This window comes from Halichoerus grypus, chromosome 1 (assembly GCF_964656455.1).
Source record: "Halichoerus grypus chromosome 1, mHalGry1.hap1.1, whole genome shotgun sequence".
NCBI classification, from domain to species: Eukaryota; Metazoa; Chordata; class Mammalia; order Carnivora; family Phocidae; genus Halichoerus; species Halichoerus grypus.
In genome coordinates, this window is record NC_135712.1 from 175318268 (window position 1) to 175340502 (window position 22235).

General features: G+C 38.6%; 1 protein-coding gene across 9 annotated transcripts in view; it reads right to left on the minus strand.

Moving 5' to 3' along the window:
* Window positions 1-22235, minus strand: part of CHL1 (cell adhesion molecule L1 like) — a 207272-nt gene that overhangs the window by 138703 nt on the left and 46334 nt on the right. For 2 of the 9 annotated variants that reach the window (XM_078075952.1, XM_036071622.2), the window contains exon 2: window positions 21515-21594. The exons of 6 other annotated variants lie outside the window; for them this stretch is intronic. The gene's annotated coding sequence lies outside the window, so the exon portion shown is untranslated. Of the gene's footprint in view, window positions 1-11552; window positions 11644-21514; window positions 21595-22235 lie in introns of all 9 variants that reach the window. One more of the 9 variants, XM_078075951.1, reaches the window with a different exon arrangement.

The following is a 22235-nucleotide window of genomic DNA, read 5'->3' on the forward strand; positions in this document are numbered from 1 at the left end:
AGGGCAAACATCTATTTACCAAACATTTGCTCTCTCATCTTCCTGTGAATTGTCTTCCTCCCCTTTGAAGCCAGAACCCTAATCCCTTCTCAACTCAGAATGGTATACAAGCCTCAATTCCCTGACTGTCTGTGAGTCTCATATTTGTCCATGGGGATCCCATATGTATGAAATTAAATTTGTTTTTCTTCTGTTAATCTGTCTTAGCTCAACTTAATTATTAGACCAGCCAAAGAACCTAGAAGGAAAGAAAGGAAACGTTTTCAGCTCCTACACCACAAAGCAAGCTTCCGTCCTGAGGTTGCTGGCACCAAAGCCAGAGCTTAATGTTTTTTACAAATAAAGAAAAATCAGTTGCAATGCCAACCTGTACCTTGAAGAAGGTTAGTTCCACAACCACCATTAACCACCAAGTATCCCAAAGAAATTTACAATCTAAATAAAAATAGCATTCCTGCTGGGTAGATAGAGCTTCGAGATCAGCCACTAGCCCTCTCCTCATTAGATTGCTGACACTCAACTTTCCCCATGTAGAAATTCCAAAGCTGCCCTTGGTAAAGACAGAGTTCCATTTGCCATTCACTGGTGTCATTGTTAAAGGTGCCCATGAGAGCCGCCTATAGGTTCAAAGGGACAGAGGCTTGAGGAGAGCCTGCTTTCCTACTGCCGACACAGCTCTTGGTACCAGGCCCTGACTAAGCTACATAATTCTTCAAAGTGAAAGAAAGAAGAATCTTTCCCTAAGCATTTATACTTAACCAAGGATACTGCATGCACATCACAGTTGGCCACGGTTACTAACCTTACCAGATCTTACAGATCTTTTCTTCGCAACTGCCCCTAAGAATATGATCTGCTCCTAGTAGACAAGTTGCACAGACCCAGAACCAACCCCCACTTCAGATACCTACTGGTTTCATTTCTTTTTCTCTGCATGAAATTGTTTGTTTTTCTTAGAAGGCATATTATTTTGACCAAGTTTCAAGAAGTTTCAAGGACCTTGAATACTGAGGAGAAATCTCTTCCATTCTAGAAGACTCCTAGAATGCTTATCCAAATTTACCACCTCTCATTCCATTCCATTCCATTCCTACCTTGTAGCAACCATCAAGTTTTAAAAACCTTACAATCCCACCTCATTAAACCTTCTGCTTCACTATGAATACTTAAAAGATTCTGGCATTACATTTCCCATACCTCTCCCCACAGGTTTTGACTGAGTGTGAGGATAATGTATTATTGTATGGAATTCTAGAAACATCCAGGCACAGGCCTATCCTCTTCCCACCACATATCATCATTCTTCTGGGCTTGCATCAGATCAGCCAGATTTGCATTTCAACTCAGAAATGCAGTAATTTTTGATGAAAGAAGTAAGGTGAAGCCCAGTTCCTTATCTAGAGAATGAGAACAATAAAAAAGGACAATTCTTTGGTGACCAGGAAGTGATGTAAAAATATCATAGCAAATATTAATTGAGTGATATGAAAATGTTATAGCAAACTTATTGAATGCTTACGATGTGTTGCAAGCACTTAATGGGTATCATCTGATTTAATCTCATAAAGAACTATCAGGTAAATATTGCCACTGTCTCAATTTTACAGATGAGGTTAGTGAGACACAGAAATGTTAAGCAATTTGGCCAAGTTCATCACATAACTAGCAAGTATGGGAGCCAGAACACAAACTTCAGCAGGCCACTCTCTTAGCTACTTTGGCAAAACCACCAGTCAATTAAATAATTGTGTATTATGCAAATAAGAGATAAACACAGTTCCTGGCACAAGGTAAATGTAGTACATAGTAGTCGTAGTAAACATTAGGTATGATGCTTCCATTACATGCCATAATGTCATTAGTAACAAATTTACTACGTAACAATTACTGAAGGCTGTATCTCCCTTGTAGTTCTTTCCTAAAACCCAAACTAAAGACCTTTCAAAGTGCTCAGGATTGCTGACCAGGAAGCAATGACTGGAAAGGAATGTTTACATAGAGTTGTAGATGTGTAATTCACTTAGCGCTCTGCTCTTTTATGCAAATGGTCCTGTTTGAAAAGAGACAGAAGGTCTTTGTTTTCCAGAATGACACATTTTCCCTACAACCCCAAGACTATGTTATTAATCAGAATGTCCTTTGTTAAAAGACCAAGGATCATTCATTCTGAGAGTCAAATAATGAGCATCGAGTTTCCCAAATAGCCCCCAAGTCTGAGTACCTCAAAGACAGGAAGGGAGAATTTACCTTGGCAGTCTTAATGTATGGCATGTAGTAGGTCCACAACATACATCTGTGCCATGCAGAAATGATACAGGACAGGAACATTTTGTTAGTTTGATAGTCCTGCATTATTAAAGGTGTAAACTGCCAGTAAGTATTCTCATTGTTGTTCCATCAAGCATTGTTTTCAAAACTACTTCTCCCTTTCTATTTCTTCAAAAAACTATACATTCTTACTACTACTGAGTTCTTTTTTCTACTGCAATACAAATAGGAGCTCTACAAGTTCATTTTCAGAATGATTCTCAAGGTATAGTAAAGAGCAATAAAGGCAAGGGTTATGAACGGTATCATGTACTGTGTGGGCTTGTTTTAAAAGGGCATAAAGAGATAATTCATTTGTCCTATTCATGTGGCAATGAATTTAGTGCCATTTGAATAGAGTACATAAAAAGACTCATTCAACTCATTTAACTACTAATTGGTTATCCTTATAGTAAGGTCTGTATGACAGAGTTAGAGCAAAGCACCCAAGGGAGAAAAACTAAAATAAAAAACTGTGGGGTATTTTTGCAAGTCTGTCCTAAGACAGTGATAGTGCAGCCTATTGATACCATCTATCTTAGATAAGCTGATTGCTGGAAAGGAACACATAAGAAAAGCTCCTTCTTTTAAAATCAATATTAGCACTTTGTGTTACCCCATCTGGCACTGCACATGGATCCATTCAAAAGGTGTACCTTACACATTTGTGTGTAGCTACGAACAAAGTAAAAAATATGTAGCATCATTAAAATCACTCTTTCAACCCACTAAGCCAACACAAATGGGGTGCATGTTCTCTATGTTCCAAGAACTGTAAAAATTTAAAAGTAAGACGCAGAAAAGCAAATACATGCATAAATCAAAAATGTAATATAATTCTCATCTTTGAGAAAATGGACTCAATAAACCAATTATGTGAATAAATCTTAGCTAGATAGAAAAACAAATATATGGATATGTGAGTGATTTGGAGAAGTGACAAATGCAAGTTGGAAACAAGGGACTCTTATGATGTCCTGTGTAGTACATCTTATAATTGGAAGTTTCTAGTAACAAATGAACATTTCCTTTCTCTAACATTATTCTTCCTTAAGAGAAAACAAAATAACAAACAAGAAACTGACACAGTGGTACAAAGAAGTACCTGGCAAAATTCAGAACCATCATGGTATAAATGAGAAATTTTCAGTTAACTATTCAGCAAGTCTATTGCATTTTTTTTTTTTTTTATTAACTACTCCAAGAGCCATAACCTCTTAATGCATCAATACCACCCTGGGGATGAGTCTGAATTAGCTCTCTCAGATGGCTAAGAGTTCATTTGATGAATTACCATTAGTGTCAGGGCACTAGAGTGGACAGAAGCAGGTTAATGGAGCAGCTCATTTCTGTTCTAAGGAGCTTAGGTGCCAGAGCTTCTGGATTCTGCTTGGGAGCAACTCTGCTTGGGAATAGCAGAGAAATCTACAAAAAAAAAAAAAAAAATCTACTCTCCAAACTTCCTTCACTTTGCATGGCATTTATATTGTCTTCATGTTTCAGCCATTTGGAATTCCACAGGGACAACCAATCTTTAAATATTTAAACGAGATCATTAAAAAGCTGTCACTAAACTTTGACAACTGATAGTAGTTCACCTGGTAGTTGAATGAGTAGAAGGCACCTTCAAAGACCCTAGAATCAAAGGCGGCAAAATGCTCATAGGTGCATTTTGTTTAGCTCGCACAGTGGCTTAAATTAGTTCCCTTCCCCTTCCCTTTCCCTTCATTCCTTTTTTAAAGTTTATTTATTTATTTATTTATTTTAAGTAATCTATACACCCAATGTGGGGTTTGGACTCATGACAGCGAGATCAAGAGTCGCATGCTCTTCTTTTTTTTTTTTTTTTAATTTTTTATTTATTTATTTGACAGAGAGAGACACAGCGAGAGAGGGAACACAAGCAGGGGGAGTGGGAGAGGGAGAAGCAGGCTTCCCGCGGAGCAGGGAGCCCGAAGCGGGGCTCGATCCCAGGACCCTGGGATCATGACCTGAGCTGAAGGCAGATGCTTAACGACTGAGCCACCCAGGTGCCCCGAGTCGCATGCTCTTCTGACTGAGCCAGCCAAGCGCCCCATTAGCTTCCATTTCTTTCTTTCCTTTCCTTTCTTTCTTTCTTGAGAGAGACAGACAGAGACAGAGAGAGTGCAAGCAGGGGGAGGGGCAGAGGGAGAGAGAGAGAATCTCAAGCAGGTTCCCCCTTCAGCAAAGAGCCCAAAATAGGGGCTTGATTCCCATGACCCTGAGATCATGACCTGAGCTGAAATCAAGAGTCGGACGCTTAACTGACTAAGCCACCCAGGCACCCCAGCTTCCTTTTCTTAAACATTAGGAGTTTTAACAATAAAATACAGATTTCTGTCCTTTTTATTAAAAATATGTAGCAAGTCTGACAGGACAAGTCCTGCTTTGGCACATAGCAATGATCTTCCAGAGCTGAGCAGAACATTCCAGTTTTAGAATAGGCCGTTTTCTCCAGTGCTCCAGTCTCCAGCACTCCTTATTGTCTTGTACCTCTCCTGATGCCTCCTTCCTTTGCATTTAAACGTGTGATACCAGCCCCATATCTACCATAGATCTTGGCTGTGAATATACTCAAGCTGTTAAAACCCTAAAACTAAATTACTGACTTAAATAATTTATTAATAACATATATTGCTTAATTTCTTATTAAAATACTAAAGATTGAACTAGTCCAATTATTATCATTTTATTGTACTTCACAATTATTATCATTTTATTCAAAGTTTATTTCTCCTTATAAATACTATTTAGCTCCTTTATAGCCAACCCTTAACTTTGTGGCTTATATTTTTAAATATTCTTTTTGTCATGTTTCAAATTTAACAGATATATTAAAAATCAAAGAGCCATACAGTTCTAAGGCTGGAATGTTTCTTCAATATCATTTAGCTCCAAATCATATATTTTACAAGTAAGAAATCAATAAATTTGTGACCTTTTGAGGGCACACATGTAGTGAATACGAAATTCAAGGATGCAATATGATTTTTTAACCTCAGTTCAAAGCTTAATTTTAGTAGTAACTGGCCTTTCCTATCACATGATGTTTCATGAAGGAAAAATAATATAGCATTCTTCCTCATCTTTCTCTTTCCCTCCTTCCCTCTCCCTTCTCTCCCTCTTTCTTTTCTTTTTCCCTCCCTACTTACATCCCTCTCCTTCCTCTTTCTCCCTGCTTCCCTTCCTCCTTACTTTCTTCTTTTAAGACCTGAGGGTAAAAATTATATAAACATCATGCTAAACAGATAGTGTTTCAGTGGACAGCTGCACTGAGCAATTGTGTAGACAATTTTTTCTTCATTATGCTTACATTATGCAATATCGGACTTTCTTTTTGTACAACGATCAAAGGTAAAAAACATGGAGTGTGCCCTTGTCCAGCTAGCTAGGAGGCAGAACTAAGTGACCAAACCATTGTGGGATTTAACAGCTTAGCTCGTCATTCAGATGATTCTCATTTACTTCTGAAAAACAAATTAAGTATAATTAATTTAATAAGTAAAAAATGGGGCAGACAGAAAGGCTTCTCAAACTGTCTCAAACTCAAAAACCAGACTAACTTCCAATAAACTGGTGGTTGCCGAGCTGCCGGTGTCTCATAGAAAAATCTGAGAAGAATAACTTAATTTAAAAACCATTCTGGCTTTCCTAATCTTATTTGTTTCTTATTGCTCTTCTCCCTTATTTTATTAGTCATGAAGTTTATAGGAAAATAAGAATTTCTCCTTCCATGGAAAGGCTTTATGCAGATTTTTTTCATCCCACTATGCATTGGATTTCTGAGATCAGCATTTTGAACGAGTTTCACAAACGACAGCCCAGCTGTGTCAGTAAGGTGACTTTTTAAAATGATCTACCTGGGACTTGTTTGGTAAGCTACAGTAGTCAGCTGGTACCCATGTATGTACAGATCTTTGCTGTCATACTTGCAATGGAATGGGTTTAGGAAGTGGGAGTGAACGCTCAAGCTTTGGTGGCATCATAGTCAAAACAGGATTTTACTGTAAGTTCCTTCCATCTCTTTAAATAACAGACCTACATTATAGCAAATGTTATGGTTTGGGAGGTAGTGATCCTCAAGTGGTCAGTAATGTGCAAAGGCCTTAAAATTAAAGATCTAAATGGTCATATACTAATGCCTTGATAAGACATGTCTTCTTTTAAGAATGTAAAGGTAGATGGCCATTTTTCAATATTTCAAAAATGTGCTCTTTATACTTTGTTTTTGGTTTTGGTGTGCTGAATGTTGTGCGCACTTATGCAAAAAGCGCCATGCTAAAATTTTAGCATGCAATGAATCCCTACAGTCCTGGGCCCCACTGTCAGAAATTCTAATTCAGCAGGTACAGTGGGGGGTCCAGGAATCTGCATATGTAATTAACATCCCAAATCATTCTTTTACTTATTTATTCAGTTATTCATTTAACAAATTCATTGTGACAAATATTACGCTGTGTTAAGTCTTACAGATATAGTGGTGAAAAAACAAAGTCCCTGCTTTTATAAATTGTTTTAATCCATAAATAAAAATACATAAAATGTAGGTAGTGATAAGAGCTAGGAATAGAAATCTAATAGGGGAGAGCAATGGCAAGCAAAGGTGGATGAGAGACCGTGCAGGGTGGGGGGTGGGTTTGGTATTCAGGCAGGGCCTCCCAGATAAGATGCTGCTGATGTAAGTGACTCAGAGACCAAACCTGGAGAAATACTCCCTTTAAACAGGCTAAGGAAAAATACAATCTGTGCCAAGCTCGAACTTGGTGTGAGATATTTCATGTTTTCAAATTTCCCACTTCTCTTGGTACTTACCAGCTCGCTCCTACATCCCTGCAATTCCTACCCCCACCCCCTCCCCCGTCCCCCACCACTCACACAACACAATCACACATATTTTTATTAGAAAGCTGTTGCCGAAAGCTTAAAATAAAGGTTTGGCATAACTGTAGTATGTAAAAGAAAGAGTCTGTTAATAAACCATGTGATGAAATTGCCAAAAAGTTGGTGATCCTAGGTAAAAGAAGTATGGTACCTGGAATACAGGATGTGATTGTTACACTTTATTTTATTCCACTCAGGAAATCCCTCATAAATTATATCCAGGTCTAAGTGCTTAGATTTAAAATTGATTCAGACCAAGTGAGCTTATTCAGAGGCAAGCTCCCAAGATGGGAGGAGAGATTAGCACTGTCTCATGGAAGGAAAAGTTGAAAGAGCTAGGGATGTTTCTGTCTTCCTGGGAAACAGATGATGCAAGTGAGACATAAAACGTCTCTTCAAACATCTGAAGGTCATAGGGAAAGGATGAGATTTTGTTGTCTGTGGTCCCCTAAGGCAGAAGTGAGAGAAACAGATGCAAATTCCTAACCCCAGGTTTGCAATTATACAAACATGGACTCAAAAGCCTCAAGAGGAAGGCCCCTTATTAGAGAAGAAGAAGTAGAGGCTGGTGACCACACACTGGGTGGCAATGCAAAGGTCTTCAAGACCCAAATGCATGGTGGCATTAAAAGACCACAGAGGTCTGCTAAGAGAAACTGTGACGCATGATTCATGTTCTGTGACTCATAATAGCATGACTGCTTGCTCCCATGAAACAATACTCCCTCTCACTCTCCCAGGCCTCTCGAATCAGAAGTGACGTTGGTGCTGTCTGGACAGTCAGCCACGTGGGAAGAAGGGAACACTATGACCAGAGGCACGTGACCTTTCCAAGGGCCCTACGTGGCCTTTCGGCACTTGCTCCCTCCTGGGGGGCTGCCCTCTTTCTACCATCCCTAGTCATCTCCCAAGTAGCCCCCACCGATCTGTTCACACACCCCCAGAACAAGCTGCCTCTTTCAGAGCCACCAGGCAGGTGTTCCCCAAGATTCTATCTTTTTCAAGATGAGATGTCAGAATTATTGAAATCAACAACTTCAGTGTTTCTCAATCCCTTCAAATGATATGTTCATGATGTGTTTTGTAAGCATGCATTACTTGTGTGTATTTTTAATTGGCTTTCCTATTTAAATTAAAATATCTTACGATAATGTGTTCTCTCACAACTATAAATGGGAAATCAGCATCATTTTACATGAAAATAAACACAATGAAACCTAACCAATTAAGTTCTAAAGAGACATTGTGACTAGCAGACTCCTGGATTTTGAGGTCTGGACTCTTTTTATGAAAAAGAGATGGAGGAAAGTGTTAAAAATGTATAAAATCATGCTAGCACAAAACTAGCCTTTGACTTACCCTGAAGTATCAGGGAAAAAAAATTAAAGAAACAAATGTTTGCTTTACATTAAGTCTATTATTTAATTATATTTAATCTTAGATTACCTCTGATCCTTATATCCCATCAGTGGTATCTATCCCATCAGTGGTATCTATCCCATAATTTGGGATATACTGAACTGACCAAAGCTAATGTCCCCGTCTTAGGAATGACATGAAGCCTCAAGGCACTGAAGTTACCCAGGTGGGCAAAACTTCAAGGAAAAATAAACTAGAACATGGCGGGCACCATGGAAAACCCACAGAGACATCTTTTTTTTTTTTTTAAAGATTTTATTTATTTATTTGACAGAGAGAGAGCTAGCAAGAGAGGGAACACAAGCAGGGGGAGTGGGAGAGGGAGAAGCAGGCTCCCTACTGAGCAGGGAGCCCGAAGAGGGGCTCGATCCCAGGACCCTGGGATCATGACCTGAGCCAAAGGCAGACACTTAACGACTGAGCTACACAGGCGCCTCTCCACAGAGACATCTTTAGTCACCTACATATTAAGCCCCCCTTGAACTGGAATTTCCATGTAAGGGCAACCACAGAGATAGGCAGGACTCACTTCTGGCTCCTAATGCAGTTCCCATTCACCTAGAAAGCTGCCCAGTTCAAACAGTTCACTCATTCAATCATCCAAAAAATATACTCAGGCAACGACTGTGTACCATGTACTGTTCTAGATACTGGAAACACAAAACCAAAAAAACAGACAAGGTTCCTGCCCTTACCTCCATATTTACATGGGATCATGGGGGCAAGAAAGCTAATACAAATAAGCCAGGGTTTCTCAACCTGAGCATGATGGACATTTTGGGAAGGATAATTCCTTTTTTGTAAGAGGTTGTCCTGTGCACTGAGAACAGGACCCTAATCACTAGATTATCAGTAGCAACAGTCCCACTCCCACCCAGTTGTGACAACCAAAAATGTTCTCTAGATATTACTGAATGTCTCCTGAAGGACGAAATCGCCCTTGGTTGAAAACCACTGCTCTGAGGCCTTCTTCCCTACATCCAAATCAAGAGTGCTGCACTACACAGCTCGAAGGAGTAACATTCACTGTAATTCTGTGTGAAGTTATCCCTCAGAGTTGTGCAACTGTATGTCACTCAAAAGGAGCGGCTCTGCTTTACTGTGCTATGGGTGGAATTACACGCTCCGGTGGTGAGATACATTGATTTGGAAGTTTAATAAAAAACTAGGATAGAGAATACCTATCAAAGTTCTGGTGCATTTTTAAATTGCGTTCATGAATACTGCTGCTTTTTTGTCTTGTCTTCTCTCTGTCATGCACACACAGACACATACAGAGGTCTGGAACCCTCTTACTTTGTTTGGCATGCCTTTACTTCTAAGTAGCAGCCCAAAGAAAGCAATGAGGCAAAAGCATTATTGATGACTGATGACTGGTTGCTGTATAATTATAGATAGTTTACCATTCTTCTGGAAATGAGAACATGAATCTCAGGAATTTTGAAAGTTGTGAGTGTGTCAGTAGACAAAGGAAGAAATATCCTTGATCCACAGACACCTTCTTTTTAGACATTAGAACAGACTATTGCTTCTCACCCCTGGCAGTCCAAAAAATCACAGGTATAAGTTGAAAAGATCAACCACCACCACCACCACCACCACCACCACCACCACCACCACCACCACCACCACAAAATAGCTATCTGGGCTCTAGCTAGAGTTTTAGAAGATCTTCCCAGAGAACCTTAGATCTAAAAAGTGCCACAGGTATTTATTATTACAGGCAGTCAAAGGTGAGAACTATTGTTCTAAGTTGTCGAGAAACGCTGGGGAAAAATCATGCAGGAAAATAAGGCCTGCAGCACGTGTATGATCCATTTATCTCTGCATCTTCCAGATTGCAGATACCACGTTGCTTCCACCACACATTGATACTTGCCCCAAATAAGTGAAAACCCTTAGCATTTAGACTTCTTCCAGACAGGATACCAAGATAGTTTGGTGTGTGTGTGTGTGTGTGTACACACACGCACATACACACGCACACAGACACACACATACACACACCCCCGGTTACCAAACACAAAGATACTATGTTGCTCATCTGTGCTTCTCTGTGACCTAGAAGTTACTGAATTCCAAGGGTCACTTGACTGACCCACATTGCAAATCAATGTGGTATAAACCACGATCACTGAAAATATCTGAAAAGGTTTTCATAATCACACGAAACTCTAGGAAGTCTTCCCTCTTGCCTTTGAATCATAACAACCGGAACTCTAGTCTTTTCAGTGGATAAAAAATTTTTAAACGATACACAATTAACTAAGTCACAACAAGTAGCTCAAAACATTCTTTTTCCCAGAAAACAACTGCTTTTTGAGACTGTAATTATAGTAGGAAGCCAGTGAGAAGGTTAAGAATGAAAGGGTCTATGAATAGCATTCTGAAAGGAAAATATAAATTCTAGTAAAATTTCATAGGGCAGAAATGGGCCCCAAAGGGCAGACCCATTATAGCTAGAGACAGCAGTAGGCAGATCCTGGTGCGTGAGCAGAAAGAAGGGCAGAAACAATTAAAAATACAAGTCTAACTTCTTGGCATGGTTTACAGAGCCCTGCATGGCCTGGTGCCCACCACCTTCTCAAGCCTCTTTCCTTCCAGCTCCTTGTGTTCCAGCTACAGCTGTCATCTTCAAGACCCTAGAGAAGGCCTAGCCCTTCCTCCACTCAGACTTCAGAGCTCAACTTCTCCCAGCTCTGACAGCTCTCAGCCCACTTTATGTCCTCAGAGAGGCCTCCTCATGAGCTGGGGCAGGGATCTTCTCAAGTCACCACAGCACGCTGCTTTCCCTGAGAAGCAGACTCTGGTCTATTAATGAGGGAGTGGAGATCAAAACACGGGGAAAGGATAGGAAGGAAGGTGAACTGGACAAAAGGGAGAAGTGGAGTGGTAATACAGCGTCAGGAGAGGCCTCAGCCTACCTTACAGGGAGTTCTGGGGTGGGTATGATCCTTAGAGCTGTCCTGAGTTGGGCCTTTATCCCTCCACATCAGGCCTTAGATGTGGGTCGCCCTGGAAAGGAGACATGACCTTGAGCAAGGGAGTACTCTCTTGAGTGGAGGCAACCTAATGGGTTGGGAAGTGACATGTGAGGGCTGATTGCTGACAGCACTCCAAGCAGAAGAGGGAGCAACTGATTCTCAAAGGCTGATCGGGACAGGACATTACAGAATCCACCACCGTGACTTTACCTCACTATCCCTCCATTTTCTCATTTGTAAAATGGGGATGATACTAACAGTCTTAAAAGGTGTACAATATCTAACACGATGACTGGCTCAATGTAAAGTTCTCAATAAATGTTAAATTTGCATCTATACCTAATCTATTCAAGAAAGGATATAGATGTATATCCTTTGATCAGAGAGCACTTTTTTTTTTAAAGACTATTCCTTCCTTTCTCCCTTCATCCATTCACTCACCCAATATTTACTGAGTGCCTACTAGGCGGTAGGGATTCTCTAATACCTGAGGAAAAGTGTTATAAATTCTTGTCCAAACAGAGCTTACATTTTAGTAAAGGGAGAGAAAAATAAGCATGTAAATAAATAAGTAATAAGACACTGTTGGGAGTATTAAATGTTAACTGAGGGATGAAGAAATGTGTTTCTTAAGATACTATATTATTGGATTCCATTAGTGGGTCACAAAAATCCAAAACAAACTAATTAAGAGGAATTTATTGGCCTACAAACAAAAACTAGAGAAAAGGCAGAGGGAGAACTAGCCCCAGGGAACTCTGGATTCTGGAACCCAAACACCATCAATGCTATCTTGCTTTACTGTTGTTTCTGTCTTGCTTGTTTGCAGCAGCATCATTTGCTGTGACCAGCCTCTTATTCCAGCTTGACTTTAATAAATTCCCAGCGAAGAACTTGTTATGACCAAATTTGCATTACCTGTCCCACCTCCAGAACTATGGTGTCATGGGAACATGACTGTTCCAAAATTTGGTATCTATACACCCTGATGGCTAGGGCAATAAAAGTAACGTTAGTAAGAACTATGGGGCTTTCACCATGTATAAAATATAAAACAGTTAAATAATTTATCTATTAAAAAACAAACTCTAAGTACTATCATCTCCTCTTTACTGATGAAAAAACTAAGGCTCGAGGAGATTAACTTGCAAGAGCACACACATTAATAGTATATACTGAAGGTCAAATTCAAGCCCACTTAAATCAGATCTCCAAACCACACACGCATAACTACTAGATAATTAGGCCATACTAATGGTGGTTACTATATAGTTATATCATAATAAATATAATTATTTCATTACCTTAATTAATCCATGCTAATCGGTCTTCCATCCAACATGAAGGCATGATAATTGGGTACTCACAAATGAAAAGCATATCCATACAGAGGCTGACTAAATGGGAAATATTGTAAGAAAAAATAGCAAGGGAAATCAATGTGAAATACTATTTAATGCTACAATCCTTGAGACCAATCAGATAATGATTGACCAATTTAACCAGATCTAATTCATGTCGGGATTTGCATGCTTCCATTCAGTTGAGTGGGGTCTAGAGTACATTTGAAAATCAGTGAGGCACTGTGAAGTGTGTACTAGTCCAAAAGTTGGGAGGCAGAAAATGTAATTCCAATTAAATACGCAGTTGAACTTGAGTGGGTCAACATCTCAGTAACTAACCTGTAATGTAGAGATAGTAGCACCTGGGCTACCTAGTTAATGCATTTAATATGTATCCCTTAAGGGTAAAGATAAACATGAAAGCATTTAGACTGTTTATCAAGCAAAACATAGCAGTGAGGTTTTAAAATACCAAATAGAAAAAAAATACGTATCTGTATTCTTTCTTATATCTGTGACGCTACAGAAAAGATTAAATGTTTAACAAAATATGGTCAAAAGTAAACTTTGTAAAGCTGAAACTGTAATTTAAGTGAAGCATAAAGAAGATGCCCCAATCAAACCAAATATTTACACATTTAAATAACTAACAAGGTATAATATAAATCATTTTCCCTTTTCTAGATTTATAAATGTTATAAAATTTTATTTTGACCAAAATAACTTTAGAAATATTCTTATGTATTTAATAAGAGAAAAAGAAAACACTTTACTAGTGGTCTTTCTGGATGTAATAGTTGAAAACTTCGGCTTGAAGCCTCATTTTTTATCATTTTATTTTACAGTCCTTAGATTTCAATTTCCAACTCAGCTTGATATTTTTAGTTGGAAAACTAAATTCATTTTAAATAGGACTGTAAAAATGTGACAATTACAAAGGGAATGATTTGAGAAACCAGCCATAATGGGAAATTAAATGTCCCACCGAAACACTTTAAAGGCCTTTTAGCAGAAGAAATGTGTGCTATAACATTTAATCTAAAATAATAGAAACTTCTAAAGTGTGGATTAAAGAAATGTAAGTAAAGTTGCTAAGAAGTGGAATTGTGTTTTTTTTCCAAGTCCACTTCTCCTATACAAATTAAAACCACAATGAGATACCACCTCACACCAGTCAAAATGGCTAAAATTAACAAGTCAGGAAACGACAGATGTTGGCAAGGATGTGGAGAAAGGGGAAACCTCTTACACTGTTGGTGGGAATGCAAGCTGGTGCAGCCACTCTGGAAAACAGTATGGAGGTTCCTCACAAAGTTGAAAATAGAGCTACTCTATGACCCAACAATTGCACTACTGGGTATTTACCCCAAAGATACAAATGTAGTGATCCAAAGGGGCACCCGGACCCCACTGTTTATAGCAGCAGTGCATGCTGTACTAAGAAAAGGAAATTATATTGCACAGGATGCTTAGGATGCTTTGATGCATTTCTTCTTTCCCCTTCCTTCTCCTGCTTTCTCTTGCCTCCTTGCAGAGAGTATTGTGGTGTATGTAGAAGCATTAATCTTTGATCTTTGTGCATGAGGCTTTCTTCCACTGTAGGACCATTTATGACAGACTAAATTAGCCTTTAATCAGAAGCTTTGATTTACTTCCTAATTCTCTGCTTCATCACTAGGCTCTGAAATGTGTCTGCTCCCACTGCCCTCCCCAGTTCAGTTGGTGATAGCAGTGATATATTTCATTGGTTTGTTTCTTCTCTGAGGCCTCAAATATTTGCACATGTGTGCAGTTCAATAAAAAAATGCTGTTTAGGGAAGATGCCTATGATTTGTGTCAATGTTATACATGATATCTTTCCCCAACATGAATTGCCTTAGGGCAAAAACGGCATTTTGTTGAAAAAACACAATTTTCTCTCCTCAGTGGATTTCACTGTAAGTCATTTGTTTGGTTGTGCTACATAATTTCACGGATATCTTATTTGTGCAGTGTGTCATGTTGCTACTTGAAAAGTCCTTTTAAATAAAAATATAAGATCCAAAGTGTCCATTTATTAAAAAGATCACGCAAGTTTTCCTGGGTTTCAGTGTCTCTTTGTCTGTAATATTTTAATGGTCATTTTACTTCAGTCTTCCCTCTGTAATGAAATAATAACTGTTTTCCTACTGATAAAGGACTCTGCCTTCTGAAATTACCAAGAAAGAAAAAATAAATTTAAAAATTAGGAAATGGTTGTAAGACTGAACCCAACCCCATCAAAATCTTAAAAAACAACAGACCTGCAGTTACAACAAAAACCTTCAAAATGATCACAGACCTGAGCTTACAAACAGAATTTTCCACACACTGCTCATTCTATGATCATTTGATTTTGAGATGCCATTTCCCTAGTGACTTAAAATCTTCCTATAGCATTTTAACAGCATACATATATATCCTAGCTTCCCTTTGGAGCCCTCACTGAGTTTTCATCCCTTGGAGATCACATTTATTTGTGTACATGATTTGAGTGAAAGCAAATCCAATAAGACTCCAGTTGAAACAAACGTATTTTTGGCACCTCAATACCGAAATTATGTATGCAAATTGGAGGTAGTCCAAAGAACAGCCAAGAGAATGATGAAGGGAATGGAGTGCTTGGCTAAGGAAGAAATGTAAGGCTTCTAAATGTCCCAGAGTGGGTAAACAACAATAAAGGAACATAACAGCTCATAAATATTTAAAAGGTGTAAACATCAAATATGGATAGGGATGATTAATTCTGGACAAGGGCACGGAGTTAGTTCTGATTATATCATTGAAAAGAAAGGGGGAAAAAAAAGAAAAGAAAGAGGATACTGTTTAGTATCGTCATTTTGAAACATGAAACATTAATTATTTATGCAAAATATTCTAGCATCTAATGGAATCTTATCACTTTTGAATATCCCATTTCAAAAGATGCTGAAAAATTAACACTTAAATTATGCAAAAGAAGAGAACTTTTTTCTGAGGAAGTCAACTTTACTTATTTTCCACTTAGGCTTTCTCTCTTTTTTTTAAGATATAATTAATTAATTACTTTGAGAGAGTGTGAGCCGGGTGGGGGGGAGGAGGAGAGGGAGAGAGAGGATCTCAGTCACACTCAGGCGCCTGAATTGGGGCTTGATCTCATGACCCTGAGATCATGACCTGTGCGGAAATCAAGAGTCAGATGCTTAACCAACTGAGCTGCCCAGGTGCCCCACCACTTAGGCTTTCTTGAGAGAGATTTCCATTTTGCAGAATACTCATTGGGAATACCACATGCTTCTACTTCCTAGTGGTCCTGAAGTGAATTAGCCATATGCCAATGATGAGACCAGGTCCCACTTAGCCAGGTAGGGAAATGAGAGAGAGGAGAGTTAAGGGAATATTAAAATTTATCAGAAACCAAGTTTGAGACTAGAAACTCCTAAGAAGATTGTCTAGATTACAGAATCTAGAAAAGCAATCCTGGAATTTAGCATAGAAGGTGCCCAAGGCAGCCACATGCAGAAGAATGAAACTGGACCACTTTCTTACACCATACACAGAAATAAACTCAAAATGGATGAAAGACCTAAGCATGAGACAGGAATCCATCAAAATCCTAGAAGAGGCAGCAACCTCTTTGACCTGAGCCACAGCAACTTCTGGCTAGACGCAACAGAAACAAAAGCAAAAATGAGCTATTATGACTTCATTAAGATAAAAAGCTTTTGCACAGTGAGGAAACAGTCGACAAAACCAACAGACAACCAACAGAATGGGAGAAGATATTTGTAAATGTGTTATCAGATAAAGGGTTAGTATCCAAAATCTATAAAGAATTTATCAAACTCAACACCCAAAGGGCAAATAATCCAGTCAAGAAATGGGCATAAGACATGGACAAACATTTCTCCAAAGAAGACATCCAAATCGACAACAGACACATGAAAAAATGTTCAACATCACTCAGCATCAGGGAAATACTAATCAAAACCACAATGAGATACCACCTCACACTAGTCAGAATGGCTAAAATTAACAAGACAGGAAACAATTAATGTTGGTGAGGATGCAGAGAAAGGGGAACCCTTCTACACTGCTGGTGGGAATGCAAGCCGGTGCAGCCACTCTGGAAAACAGTATGGAGTATCCTCAAAAAGTTGAAAATAGAGCTACCCTATGACCCAGCAATTGCACTACTAGGTATTTACCCCAAAGATATAAAGGTAGTGAACCAAAAGAGCACCTGCACCCCAATGTTTATAGCAGCAATGTCTACAATAGCCAAACTATGGAAAGAGCCCAGATGTCCATCAACAGATGAATGGATAAAGAAGTGGTATATGTGGTATACCATATAAGTGGTAGACACACACACACACACACACACACACACACACACAATGGAATATTGCTCAGCCTTCAAAAAAAAATGAAATCTTGGCATTTGCAATGACGTGGATGGAACTAGAGGGTATTATGCTAAGTGAAATAATTCAATCAGAGAAAGATAATTATCATATGATTTCACTCGTATGTAGAATTTAAGAAACAAAACAGGATCATAGAGGAAGGGAGGGAAAAATAAAACAAGACGAAATCAGAGAGGGAGACAAACCTTAAGAGACTCTTAACTATAGAAAACAAACTGAGGGTTGCTGGAGGGGAGAGGGGTAGGGGAATAGGGTAACTGGGTAATGGGCATTAAGGAGGGCATGTGATGAAATGAGCACTGGGTATTATGTACAACTGATGAATCACTGGACTCTACCTCTGAAACTAATAATACATATATGTTAATTAAGTGAATGTAAATAAAATAAAATGTAAAAAATAAATAAAATTTTTTAAAAAAGGAATTGAAAAAAAAAAAGAAGGTGTCCCAGGAGCAATCTATCAGGATAATGTTCCCCTCCCTTCATTCTTCCTTTCCTTTCTTTCTGCCCCCATCTTTATAAAGCATCTAGTATGTGCTAGGTTCAACACTCAGGGTTAACAAAGCAAATATGTATTTGAACTGGACATTGCTCTCAAAGACATATTCATAAGACAAATATGTAAACAGTTAATTGCAACTGAGTTGAGGGCATATAAACACAATTAAAACAAGACAGAGGTAGGATCAGCCAAGTAAGTTGCATTTGTGCAGGGTGATAGGGTTCTCCAGAGAAATACAACAAACAGGATATTCAGATAGATAGATATAAAGAAATTTATTATATATAGGAGTTGGCTCACATGACATGGAAGCTGAGAAATCCCAGGATCTGCTGTCTACAAGCTGGAGAACAAGCAAAGCCCGTGGTGCAATTCAGTATGATTCCAAAGGCTCAAGAACCAAGATAGGACAGAAGATGGGTATCCCAACTCAAACAGAGAACAAATTCACACTTCTGCCTTTTTGTTCTGTTCAGGTCCTCAATGAATTGGATGATGCCCACTCAAACTGGTGAGGGAGATCTTCTTTATTCAGTCTACAATTCAAATGCTAATGTCCTGTGGAAACAGACTCACAGACACACCCAGAAATAATGTTTTACCAGCGGTCTGGGCATCCCTTAGCCCCCGTCAAGCTGACAGAAAATTCATCACCATATGCAGTAAATACAGCACATTGCACTGAGAACATTTCAAAAACGAAAGGTTGTTATATCTTGTCCTCTCTAGAGTATAGGAGCCAAGCCCTGACATAACTAAACATGTGAGTGGTGTTGACAGTGGATCTGGATGTCACTGGGAAATAATCAACACCTTTATGAAAACTTCACAGGCCAGCAAGGGGAGGCAGCTATAATCTTCTCTCACATAATAGCACTTTGCTAAGACAAATTAAAACACTACTCTCTCTTACCTCCTAGGGCATGCAGCCTAGTCTCTGATATATTAGAACCCACCCCACCCGAGTCCATAAATCAGTGGGAGGAGCAGTGTGTAGAGATAAGCACCATCAACCAGTCTCAGCAGGTGACCCAAGGTGACACACCATATTTAACAAAGCCCATATATTTTGAGTGACCTTCTGTTACAAAAATATAGTCTCTGTCATTCAACTACTTAAGCCTTCTGTTAAGATGTATGGGTAATATCTTTGGATAAATTATACATAGATATGATTACAATTGAAATGTATAGGTGAACTTATATCAATCTGCTATGCACAAACTCAAACTCCCAAAATTTCTAACACTTAAATTGTAGATTGTGCTGTGAACAAGTTCAGATAAATCTTAATATCTTTGGATAAATTATACATAGATATGATTACAATTGAAATGTATAGGTGAACTTATATCAATCTGCTATGCACAAACTCAAACTCACAAAATTTCTAACACTTAAATTGTAGATTGTGCTGTGAACAAGTTCAGATAAATCTGGGTGTTGAAAAACAGCAAAAAGAGCAAAATTAGTATTCATATATTACAGTCTAATCAGAGCCTTGGGAATCATTTCACTCTTTTTTTTTTTTTTTTTTAATTTGAGAGCCTCTCTGGAAGGGAGAGGGAGACTCCAAATGAAAATTTTTCAAAAGAAAATTGATGCTTGAATGTGTGTGTGGGGTGGGGTGGGGGGGATGATATCCAAGGACTAGGATTCCATAAACGCTTCCTGGAAGATACAAAAGCTGAATTTCTCAAGCACCACAGTGAAAACTGATGGCAAGAGAACTGATTTTGTAGAACTAAGTAATAATTTGATCAGTCATCAAGAAAAACACAAGAAAATGAACAGATTTTAATAAAATAGTGAATTGTTGAGTATACAGTTGTTTTGCAGGTTGCCATCCATTTTCATGATATCAAAAGACACAATTATTAATACATCATCATGACACAAGCACAATTAAGGTTTCTCATAGTAGTATGATAACGACTTTTTAAAAATTTAATACCCTGGACATTGCATTTCATCCTTTAATTTCTGGAAATATTTACCTAGGTTTCTTGTGAATTAGAAATTTATTTAGGATGAGATCATGTAGTGTTTTAACATGACAAATGTACCCCTCATTACCCATCATCATCAAAGGATTTGATTAATCAGATTTCAGAAAGGGTTTTCTTCAAGAATATGAGTGTATATTGCAAATGCTTTTTAGTCATCTAGTAGAACAGTAGATTAAACAGAATTGGAAACCCTGTGCAGGGTAGCCCTCTTGGAGCCAGCTCCAAAGGAAGGATCTAAATATGGTGGAGGGACAAAACCACCCCAGTGCATGAGACAAAGAGACCAAATTTATTCAAAGCACACACACATACAATTTCCTCATAGACTTATTCTTGGAGTAGCCCCCCATTCATTTAGAAAGCCCCTCCTGGTTACCAGGCAGTAAGTATGCTAACAAGGACTCAGAATCAAGGTGTTTCATCTGTTTCCACATTATTTTCAGCTGTTTCTTCATTATTTCATAGTTATTAAGATCCTAGTTTACAACCAGCATATAGAAAGGTTCTGCATTCACCAGATAATATCTTAATTCTTCAGGAGTACATAGTCTATTGGTAATGAAATGTGCTCTTGAGAAAGTAAGAATAATATTATTCTTTCATTCATATCACTGGAGGAAAAACACTACTTTTTTTTCTTAAATCACTTTGTCTTTAAAAAGTCATAATGATACTAATTGTTGACATTTACCAAACAATATTATGGACTAACCACAGTGCTACTAAGTGTTACCAAAAGAATCCAACTTAACCTGTACCTATAGGCAATCACAGCTATTATTATTTCAATTTTATAAATTAGGAAACGGAGGTTTAAAAGGGCTGAGGGGCAACTGGGTGTCTCAGTCATTAAGCATCTGCCTTTGGCTCAGGTCATGATCTCAGGGTCCTGGGATCAAGCCTCGCATCGGGCTCCTTGCTCCACAGGAAGCCTGCTTCTTTCTCCCCTACTCTCCCCTGCTTGTGTTCCCTCTCTGGCTGTCTCTCTCTCTCTCAAATAAAATCTTTAAAAAAATAAATAAAAGGGCTGAAGCAGCTTCCCCATAACCACATCCCTGTGTGTCTGGCCCTGGAAAGTGGATTTTTCTCACTCCTCCAAACTCTCTGAAATTAGTTACAATTCAGCCTGGTACTGCACAAAGAACTTGAAAAAACTCCAAAGGAGGATTCAGGTCAGATTTCACATTGATCCAAATCCAAGGGACAGTTACTGAAGCTGAAAGTCCTCCAGACCATGAAGGGGTGAGCTCTGTTTGATGAAAATACAGGTTTTCCCCCCTAAAACTTCAAGCCTCCTAAGCAGCCGAACTTCTCAGATCATAATGGTGAAATTCATTTTCTATAAAAAAATGATGTTCAGATAAATACCAGGATTCAACCTTCAAATATGCCAAGAGGTGAGCTCACAGAAAAATAACTTTTAGTTAAGGATTTTGCCCTTTCAAAAATAAGCCAGCATTTTAATGAAAAGTAACAACAACCACCACTGCCCTCACATGTTATATACCTGGTCCATACCCTGTGTCACTCCCTCTGGCTACACTCTTCTACCATGCATTGCAATAATTAAATGCATTCAAAACTGCATAAAGCAAATGATTAAGAAAAATATTCTTACCAGTAAGTTAAGTTCCCCTTAGTTTCACTACGGTATGTCTGCAGTATTAAGACGGGGTCATTGTTTGCAGTTTATAGCACCTAGAGATAGATTTGAAAGTTATAATTATGGAGATAATTTTTATCTAAAAAAAACCCAAAACACTTTTAGGGGCTCCTGGGTGGCTCAGTCAGTTAAGTAGCTGACTCTTGATATTGGCTCAGGTCATGATCTCAGGGTCCTGGGATAAAGCCCTGCATAGGGGTCCGTGCTCAGCTGGAAGTCTGCTTGAGGATTCTCTCTCTCCCTCTCCTCCCCAAAAAATTCCCAAATGCCTAAACAATAACACTGTTCTATTGCTATAAAAAGACATCCTATAGATTCCTATCTATGAATAAATGAAGCAGAGAGGGCAGACACGCAGAAAACAGCCACGTAATTATACTTCTCATTGAAAAAAATTATTGACATGTCTTCTCTCACAAATTCAAGGATTTTGCAAGAGACCACAGTATACAGGAATTTCTACTTGGCAGTCCTCCATGAACTGTTCTTCATAGTAGCCACTTACTTTTGTCTGAGGCTGTGACCAATGTATCAACATAAAACAGTAGAGACTAAAGTGATGAGAGCTCTCTCAGGAAGCACTCTCCAAGACCAGAATTCTATGAATTACATAGCCTTCAAGAGACCAGCTCTCACCCAGGTGTGCTAATTCCAAGGCTCCCATCTTTTTAAAAAT